Source organism: Canis lupus, chromosome 16, assembly GCF_003254725.2.
Source record: "Canis lupus dingo isolate Sandy chromosome 16, ASM325472v2, whole genome shotgun sequence".
Lineage (NCBI taxonomy): Eukaryota > Metazoa > Chordata > Mammalia > Carnivora > Canidae > Canis > Canis lupus.
This window is the reverse complement of record NC_064258.1, coordinates 15,488,536-15,498,732: the sequence shown is the minus strand read 5'-3', so window position 1 is coordinate 15,498,732 and position 10,197 is coordinate 15,488,536.

Genomic DNA, 10,197 nt, shown 5'->3' with positions numbered 1-10,197 from the left:
CGGGGGGGTGGGGGCGGAGGGTGTCAAAGGGCACCAGGGCTCTTCAAGAAAAGGCATTGTTGTCAGGCACCAGTAGAAAGCTTTTAGGAAACAGGTTTTCCCAACTACCCAACTGAGGGCAGGGCTTCGGGCTGGGCTGAGGTCAGCGTCGGGGCAGGGGCATTCCTGGTCAACACCAGGACCTGGATTTATGTCATGGACTTATGTAACATCATTATGTAACATCATTAGGAGCACTGCAAATTGGATTCTCCTTCGGGCTCTCCAGAAGCCAGGCCCTGGGCTCTCCTCCAGCCCAGCTCGACAGTCACTGCCTAGCTCAGAACCCCCTTTCTCGCGCTGGGATTTCTCCTCCCAAGGTTTCCCCGAAGGCTGTCGAGAGGCCCTCAGAGACCACCACCGTGCTATGGCTTCTTCCCAGAAGGGCTGTAGTTTTGGAGGATGAGGCTGACCCTCTCTGGGTAGGCTGGGCCGTTGTGGGGGGGGATCCTTTCTTCCAGAACAATGGGCCTTGGAGCCGTCCACACAAGTCCAGGCTTGTGGGCCCACCTGGATTATCGATATCTTTCTTCTCCTTTCAAGTCTGGCCTCCAGCTGCTCCCATGTTACCATTTATCCAACAATTGGCAGGTTGGTGTTCCTGTAACTTGTTACTTATGTAACCCGCTATATAAACTTTCATTCATTTCCTGTAACTTAAATACATCTTTCCCCCGAAAATCCAAACTCTGGAGCGGTTTTGGAGCGGTTGGCACATTGTGTTGTCTGCTGTGGATGCATCTGTCTCCTGCCACGGGTTGGGAGCTTCCCTGGTGCCCAGCTTGGCACCTATCACCTGGCCAGCACCCGATACATGTTTGTGGTTTTCATCCAAAGCCCTCCACACTCAGCCTCAACAAACTTTTTTTTTTTTTTTAAGATTTTATTTATTTACTAATGAGAGACACAGAGAGAGAGGCAGAGACACAGGCAGAAGGAGACGCAGGCTCCCTGCGGGGATCCCGATTCAGGACTCAATCCCAGGACCCGGGCTCAACCACTGAGGTTGTCCCCCCACCCAACAAACCTTTTTAATGTATTTTCCAGACTTCTGGGTACAAACCCTCCCTTACCCTGACAGACCTTGCTCTTGTGTCCTGGGCATGCCAAAGCCTTTCCATCTCCCCTTCTTGCCTGGCTTGGTCTGCCCATCATGAAGTGCCCACCCACACTGACTTCCTCTTCAAGTCCAGATAGAGACCCCCTCCCCAGGGTGGCCTGTCATGAGAGCCCAGCCACAGGGAGCGTCTTTCTATGTGCCTGAGGACCTGCTGTTTGCTACTTTATCAGATGCTATCTGCATGTGGTTGTTGCCATATACCTAAATCCCTGCTTGCTGTGCCCTAGGCTCTTGGTGAATTCTCCAAAATCCCCTTTGTATATATGCTACCGAAGTGAGCATTCCAAAATCCCCTTTGATGGGGGAACTGTTATCATCATGTCCCAGGTACAGAAAGTGAGGTTCAGAATGGGGAAGCCACTATGGGTGTGAGGGCCTTGCCTTCCCCAGCGACCCAGGAGCAGCTCCAGGGCAGGAGTCGAGGAGACTCGTCTGGATTCCTGGGACCTGGGGCCTTCACGTGACTATAAGCTTGCTGAACTGCTGGGGTAGTGGTAAGAGGAGACCCTTCGGAAGGCCCACCTATCTCAAAATCTCTGCCCTGCGAGGGAGCCCTAGTGCCTAGAGTCTACCTGTTCAGAGTTAAAGCTTTGGGCTAAGTTGCAGTAACAGCCAAAGCACAAATCCTGGAGAATTCATAAATATTCTGCAAACTACTTTTCCCCCTCGGCTGCCAGAATGCTTAAAGCTAAGCTTACTGGTCGGGTCCACTGTCGGAGTAAGATGTCTGGTGTACACCACATATTTTCTGTCTCCCCCACTTGAACAGCCTTAGTGTAATGTGCCATCGTTTGGGGGTTCTTGGGGCTGCTCTCCAAGTATGCTCCTCGATGAGAAGCCAGCCACACAGACTGACAGGAACAGAGTGCCGCATGGGGGGAGGGTACAGAAAGGGAAAGCAGGTGTCGGAGGGGACTAAGAATTCCCTAGAGCAGACGTTCCTAACCTTCTGTATACCACCAAGCACACCATCAAGATGTTTAAAGCTTTCCTCAGCAAAGTGGCAGAGATAATAATTTGCGTGTCAGCTCAGAGGGAACGTGGACACACATGCAAGCCCGTCCATGGCCCTCAAGGTCCCTGAAGCTGGCTTAGGAACCTCTGCTGTCTGACCAGTTTTAACCTCTCATCCTGCACAGGTGAGAGCAAAGGCCTGGAGAAGGAGACAAGTCCCCGCTGGGACTGCAGGATGAGGGAAAGGAGAGATGGAATCCCAAGGTCTTCTAGGGCAAACCCTGCTATCAGATGTCTGGTTTTCCCTGTGTCGCTGGGCTTGGGCTGCCCCTACCACAGGAGCAGCCTAAACGCAATTTGGGAACCACTGTAGGGCCAGAGGAAACACCCCAGCTCTGCAACCCCCTTCCTGTTTGGCAGGCTGGGGAGGGTGGGATATTCAAACCTACAGCACAGGGTGCTTAGGATCTGGCACCAGATCCACATTCATAATTAGCTGAAGGACCCCCATCCTCACCCCCTGCTTCACCTGCAAACCCAGATGGAAGCCCACCCCACCTGGCTAGGCCCAGAGTAGGGTGGGACCCAGAAAGCCCAGGGCACTCTGCAGGTGCACACTCTCGAGCTGCCCCTATCTGGGTGGAACAGGCTGATTAGGGGCTCCTCACTTCCCAGCTGCCCCACAGCTGCCCACCCGATGCCCCATTCACCTCGGCCGTGCTTTGTTGCAGGAAGCAAACAGAGCAGCAAGGGCCCACCCTTGCCCCCACTTGTATTCCCAGTCAGCACGCAGGCTTCTCTTCTCCTGGGGCCATGCTAGTCTTGTGAGCTTTCAACATCTCGGCGGGGGTGATGCCTGGACAGCCACTGCTGAGTGGGACAGGGAAGACGGCCAGAAACTCGAAGGATCCATTTTAAGTCAAGTAGGTCCCTAAGCATCCCCAGGGAGAAACTCTGAAGACTGTCCAGTATCACTGTGGGGATCTGCCTTTTGCAAACGCAACTGGTTCGTTAAATGAGCTGGGCTGGGTAGTTGGTGAGCAAGAGGCAAGAAAAACACTATTTTTTCTCCCATCATCACCGTGGAACACATCCTGTCAGACCCGTCTTCTCCATTGTACCAGATTTACACTGTTAAGCAACAAATCACTGCTAAATGGACCAGTCTGCTCCTGGCTCTGTGGGTTGGCACCCTGGGATGGGCCCTGTGGACAGGTTTTTGGCTGGCCTCACCTAAGATCCGAGTGTTTGGCAGTCATCTTGTGGCTTTGGGGGTTGATGGAGCCCGGATGGTACCAGGGGCTCCCTTCGTGTGTCTGGGGGTTAGTGCTGCTACCCAGGCTGGGCCACTCCTGCTCCGGGAGGCTGCCCTGGGCTTCCTGACATGGCGACTTCATATTTTGAGAGGTGGGAGCAGAATCTGTAAGGATTTGGCTCCAGAACACACACAATGTCATTTCTGGCACATTGTCTTGGTCAAATCAAGTCACAAGGGCAGCCGAGGTTGGAGAGGTGGGAAATCACCCCCGAGGGTGGGGGGACAGCAGCAAAGTCATGTGGCAGAGCAGGAAGGGCTACAGCCACCCCCGTGGACAATCATCACTCCCAGACTGCCCAGCAGCGCACCCCCTATGTCTCGGGTGACGGAATGGTCCCATCTTCAGTTGGGTTTGATCTAACCCTCTCCCACTCAGGGCCAGACTGCCTCTAGGCCAACGAGGAAAGAGCCCCAGGTATCAATATTTCTCCACCTCGACCTTGCCTCCTCCTCCTCACTGTCCCTGCCTCAGTTGGCCCTCCCAAAGGGATGACCGGGGTAGGAGGGGTCTTCCTTAGGCTAGGAGTGGTGTCACCTGGCGCAGTGTCCTCTGAGGGGCAGGGAGCTGCTGGAACCCTGACTTTGTCTCTCCCAGGTGCTTGCTGGGCTCCTCCAAGTCGCTCGCTCCCCGAGGGGACCCCGCAGCCCATGCTGCTTCCCAGCGAGGGCAGTGCACCCTCTGGATGGCTGCTTTCTGCAGGAGTGGCTCACAAGATAGGTGGTTCTCTCAGCCCTGCTTCTCTGCATCTGTTCATTCCTTCTCCACGGACCAGCCTTCCTGCCTCTTTATTCCCGTGGCATGGTGAGAGTGGCCTCCCCATGGCTTCCACGTTTACTTGTTGCCAGTGTGGTCAAACGACCGACTGGCCTCAGTTCCAAGTTCCTAGGAGAGGACATTGGCTAAGCTGAGGTCACGTTCACCCCCGCTTTGATCAGCTGTGGCGGGGGGATGGTATCACATGGTCTAAAGTAGTAATACAGGGGCTCAGCGCCTGGCATATGGTGAGCACTTAAGAAATATGAGATACTGTGGGCTATTTGTACTTCTTTATATTCTTGCCTTTTCCATATCTTTTTAAAAAGATTTTATTTATTTATTCATGAGAGACACACAGAGAGAGAGGCCGAGACATAGACAGAGGGAGAAGTAGGCTCCTTGCAGGGAGCCCAATATGGGACTTGATCCCAGGATCCCAGGATCACGCTCTGGGCCGAAGGCAGGTGCCAACCGCTGAGCCACCCAGGGATCCACTAGCCTTTTCAAAGTGATTATTTTTAGGGGCACCTGTTTGGCTCAGCTGTTGAGCATCTGACTCATGATCTCGGCTCAGGTCATGATCTCAGGGTCATGATACCGAGCCCCAAGTCAGGCTCCACACTCAGCAAGGGTTCTGCTTAAGATTCTTTCTCTGTCCCTCCCCCAAAACTGAACTAATATTCTCCTGCTGACCAGAACCCTTACTGATAACATAAAGTCAACTAACACATACTTTGTATGTTATATGTATTATTTACTGTATTCTTACCATAAAGTAAGTGAGAGGGAAAATGTTATTAAGGAAATCATAAGAAAGAGAAGATACATTGACGTACTATACTGGGTTTATTGAAAATAACCCATGTGTCAGTGGACTACATGGTTCAAACCTGTGTTGTCCAAGACCAACTATGCAAAGGATACAAAGGGAAAGGGCATCTTCATAGGGAAGAGATCTAGTGGGTTCCATTGAAACAAACGATAACATTTATCATCATCATGGAACAGGTTGACACATATGCTTCCTGACATGAAACAATGGGAAACAGTGCTCAACATCACCTGTCTAGACTCACTCAATATGTTGAACCTGAATCCAATCATGAAAAAACAGGCAAATCCAGGTAATGGGATGTTGTACAGGGCAAATTCTCTGACCTATTAAGAAATGTCAATGTCATAGAAGAAAAAAGAACAAGGGCAAGTTCTAGATTAGAAGAGTCAAAAGAGGGGCACCTGGGTGGCTCAACTGGCTGAGCATCTGCCTTTGGCTCAGGTCATGATCACAGAGTCCTGGGATTGAGCCCCACATCCCGCTCCCTGCTCAGCGGGGAGCCTGCTTCTCCTTCTGTCTCTGCTGTTCCTCCTCCCACTTGTGCTCTCTCTCTCAAATAAATAAATCTTTAAAAATAAAAGCGATGAAAGAGACATGCCAATCAAATGCAATGCAATATTCTTAGTTGAATCTGGACAAAAAAATTATAAAATCATTCTGGAGACAATTGAAGAAATCGGAATACAGACTATGCATTGTGCAATGATTTTCTTAATTATTTATTTTAGGGAGAGAGTGCACATGGGGGATGGGCAGAGGGACAAGGAGAGAGAAAATCTGCAGTGCTGAGCATGGAGCCTAACATGGGGCTTCATCTCAAGACCCTGAGGCCAGGGCCTGAGCCAAAACTGAGAGGGATGCTTAACCAACTGAGCCACCCAGGCACTCCTGTGCCGTGATGTTATTGTCTCAATGTTCGGTTTCTTGCGGGGCGTTAGTAATACCATGATTATGTAGGAGATTGTTCCACTTAAGATATATATGATGAAATATTTTGTAGTGAAATGCCATAATGTCTGAAATATACCTACAAATGGTTCACCAAAAAAGGAAAAAATATCTACATATAGAGAGAAAGGGAAAGACAGAGAGAGAAGGAGAGAGAGAGATAAGGCAACCGTGGTTAAACATTGACATTTGGAGAACTCTGGGTGAAGTGTCTATGGCTGTTCATTGCACCATTCCTTCACATTTTCTGAAGGCTTGAAATTAAAGGGAAAACTATCAGTTCCACTCCATGATATACATTTGTAAAATGGATACAGCGATGGACTGTTAGTGTCAAAGAAGTTAAGCGTTTCGAAGCAATTGGCCTGGGGATCCCTGGGTGGCTCAGCGGTTTGGCCCCTGCCTTTGGCCCAGGGCCTGATCCTGGAGACCCGGGACTGAGTCCCACGTCCGGCTCCCTGCGTGGAGCCTGCTTCTCCCTCTGCCTGTGTCTCTGCCTCTGTGTGTGTGTCTCTCATGAATAAATAAATAAAATATTTTTTTTTAAAAAAAGAAGCAATTGGCTTTTCCCTGTCCAGATCCCTAAAATGCACACATATTCAGTGATCCTATTTCTGGAGATTTAAAAACAGGGGGAAGAAAGCCACAAGCACAGCTGTTCACGGCAAGCCAAACATCAAACAGCAGAAAGATGTCTGAGTAAGTGACGGGCCTCGGTGTCGCGGGGACTACTAGTCAGTGATGGTATTATCCTGGGAAGGGACAGGATCACGTGGAGGCGACACAAACGAAAGGGGGCGACAGAGAGCAGCAGCCAGTTACAGGCCGAGGCCCACCCCCCTGCCTCCGAGATTCGTGATTTAGGACGCGCCGCGAACTCGGGAGCTCTGAGGCTCGGTGCTTGAACCCATAAAACCGGGCAGCCCCGAAGCGCAGCGGTTTAGCGCCGCCCGCGGCCTGGGGTGTGATCCTGGGCCTCTGAATAAAAAAATAAAAAAATAAAAAATAAAAAAGCAAAACAAAACAAAACAAAAAACGGGATAACCAACTTTACCTCTCAAGAGTGCCTGACGATTAAATAGCCCGCAGCACCGTTCCCGGGCGCAGGGAGCGCTCACTGAACGCCCGTCCGCTCTGTCGTGACTTGATCCCCTCGGTGGGGACACCGACGCTGGACTTTGCTAATAATGTGGACTCGGACAAAACGTGGGCATGGAGGGCGGAAGGGCGCTGCCGGCGGGAGCCGCGAGGCGCCTGCGCGGGCTCCGCTCGTACAGGGAGCAGGTGTCCGTGGGCGAGCGCAGGGTGGCAGGTGTCCCGCGGGCCGCCAGCAGAAGGCTCTGGGCGCCGGCCCACCGCCTGGGACCTGGGTCCGGGCACTCTGGGGAGTCTCTGGAGCAGCTGCCCCTCCCAGCCCCCCAGCAAGGGGGCCGCAGGAGCCGGGAACACGCAGGCTGGGCTCCCGTGCAGGACCGGGGACGCCCCGAGGAGGAGCAGGTGGGGCCGATCCCCCGTCCTCCGCGTTCCTTCCTGCGCCTGCGGCCGGCCGGCTGCGAGTGCTCGTCCTTCCCTGCAGGGGGCGCCCGGGCCCGGGAACCGAAGCCCCTTCCGTCGTCAGGATCCCAGTTGGGGCCTGGGAGCTGGGAATTCCCGAGATGCAGCTTCCTGGCCCCTGCCTGGGTCCCACTGAGCCCGCGGTCCCTGGCGAGGTGACTGGGAAGAGCCTTCTTTGCTGCTCACAACAACCTGAAAGTCGATAGTAGGTGATAGATGGATAGACACATGGCAGACAGACAGACCGACATCACTGCTAGGCCCCACTCCAGATCACTAGAACTAGCATCCCTGTGAGTGGGCTCCGGCCAGATGGCTTTTAAACCTTTCCCAGGTGATCCCAATGTGCAGGCAGGGGTGAGGACCGCTGCTCTCCCGGCCTGTGCATCACCTGAAACACCGCCTCCAGATCACCACCAGGCCCTAAACATTTTACAGATTTAAATCCAAGGCTTTTAGAAGTACTTGAACCATTTCAACAAATTCATTCCAACAGCCCTCACTCCTGTCCCAAATCCAAGTGAAAGCATTATGCAGATACTCAGTACATGTTTAGGGAACCCCGACTGCGTCCCTCCCTCCACTGTGGGGGCACAGACAGTATGTGTCGGCTCTGATTCGTGGTTTATAAAGGGGTGGGGAGCAGTCAACAAATAACATACAAATAAACGTTGTGGGTTAGGTTAAACTTTGATGTTTTTTCTTCCTCCCTGAGTGGCCTCAGGCTCCACCAAATCTAGCTTGAAGATGCAGCTTTAAGCATGCTCTTTATCTGCATGTTTTAGGGCCTCACTTTGTTCTGAAGCCAGATTACCCCAGCTCCAAGTCCAACTCCAAGCCCAGCTCGGTCCCCTTCCAGCTGTATGACCTTGAGCAAGTTTATTAACCTCTCTGTGCTTCAGTTTCCTCCTCTGTAAAATAAGAATGGTAATAACTTATTCACATCTACCTAAACTGTCATGAGGAATAAAGGATGAAGAAAACCATTAAAAAGTGCTCAACAGTTTTCTCCATGTAAATCTTTGGTGGATATTGTTCTTAGATATTTGAATTTTGTGTTACTATAAATGAAAATTTAATTTTTTATTTTCTGTCAGTTGTGGATACGTGCAAATACAATTTATTTTGGTATACTGGGTGTGAGCCAGTTACCCTAATAACTCTTAAGGTTAATTGCTTATCTATTGATTCCTTTCAATTATCTATGTATATAGTCATATCCTCTGTGACCAATGACTCTATTGTTCCTTCTGGTCCTCATACCTTCCTTTAGCCATGGCTCACTATCCTGGCTACAACATCCATTTTAATGCTGAATAAGAGTATAAGAGTGGGCCTCCTTTTTGTGTCTGATCTGAGCAAACACTTCAAGATGCCACCATTAACTATTAGTTACTATAAGCCTTTTTTTTTTTTTTGGTAGATAATCAAATTAAGAAATTTCCTTTCTCATTCTGGTTTACTTACAGATGTTAGCTCTTATCAAATGATCTTTCTGCAGCTATAGAGATGACCACATGATGTTCTCCTTTATTATCCTGGGTTACCACTAGTGATTTTCAAATGTTAAAACCATCTGTGAATCTCCATGATAAACCCAACGCTGTTATATTTTATTCTTTTTATAAATTGTTAGATTGATAAACCTTTTTTAAAAGAATTTTTGCTTCTCTGTACACTTTTTTAGGTTAGTCTGTGATTTTCTCTTGTATTGTCCTCAAGTTTTGGTTTCAAGATTATGCTAGTCCCATACAAGGAGTCAGAAAGTGCATTCTTTGGAATACTGTGTTTGTGTGACAGTGGACCTGTCGGAAGAACATAGCTGAAGACCAGGAGGTTCTTACCACTCATTTTATTGCTTATTTTTCCACTTTCTTAAAAAAAACACCTTGCATTTCCTATACAGTCCGATTACTGAAATAATCTCCTCAAATATGAAGTAGAATTTAGAAGTGAAACCTTCTGGGTCTGTCATTTCCTTTATGGGACATTTGATCATGAATTCAATTTTTTCAATGGTATGGAACAATTCAGATTTTCTATTTCTTCTTGAGTCTGTTTTGTTAAGCTGTATTCTTGTGGGAGTTATATATTTGAATCATCAAAATTTTGGCCAAAAGTTGCTTGAAATATATTTTTTTTATTTGGTCTGTAGCAGCATCTGTAGTGATGTCACTTTGTTCATCCTGAGATGGTTATCCATCTCACCATAAGCCGGGCAGTTTTATTAGTTTTGTGGGAAAACTCTTTTCTTAATTGGGTCTATTATAGGTACACTTTCACATTAATTTCTTTTTACACGCCCTTGTCATTCCTGTAAAGATTTCCTTTGCTATCCTACTTGTACCTCCTTGTAAATTCCCAGCCTTTAGTTTTTCACATACCCGTGAATGTCTTCATATTTCTAAGTACTGATTTAGCTTTGTCCTACAAGCTTTGAGATGTGGTTCTTTGTTATTCTTTGACACACGGGTTATTTAGGAGCATAATGCATTTTTTAAAATATGATTTCTCATTTAAAAATTGCTTCTAAGGATCCCTGGGTGGCTCAGTCAGTTAAGCATCTGGTGGTTTAGCACCTGCCTTTGGCCCAGGGCGAGATCCTGGAGACCCGGGATCAAGTCCCATATCAGGCTCCCTGCATTGAGCCTGCTTCTCCCTCTGCCTGTGTC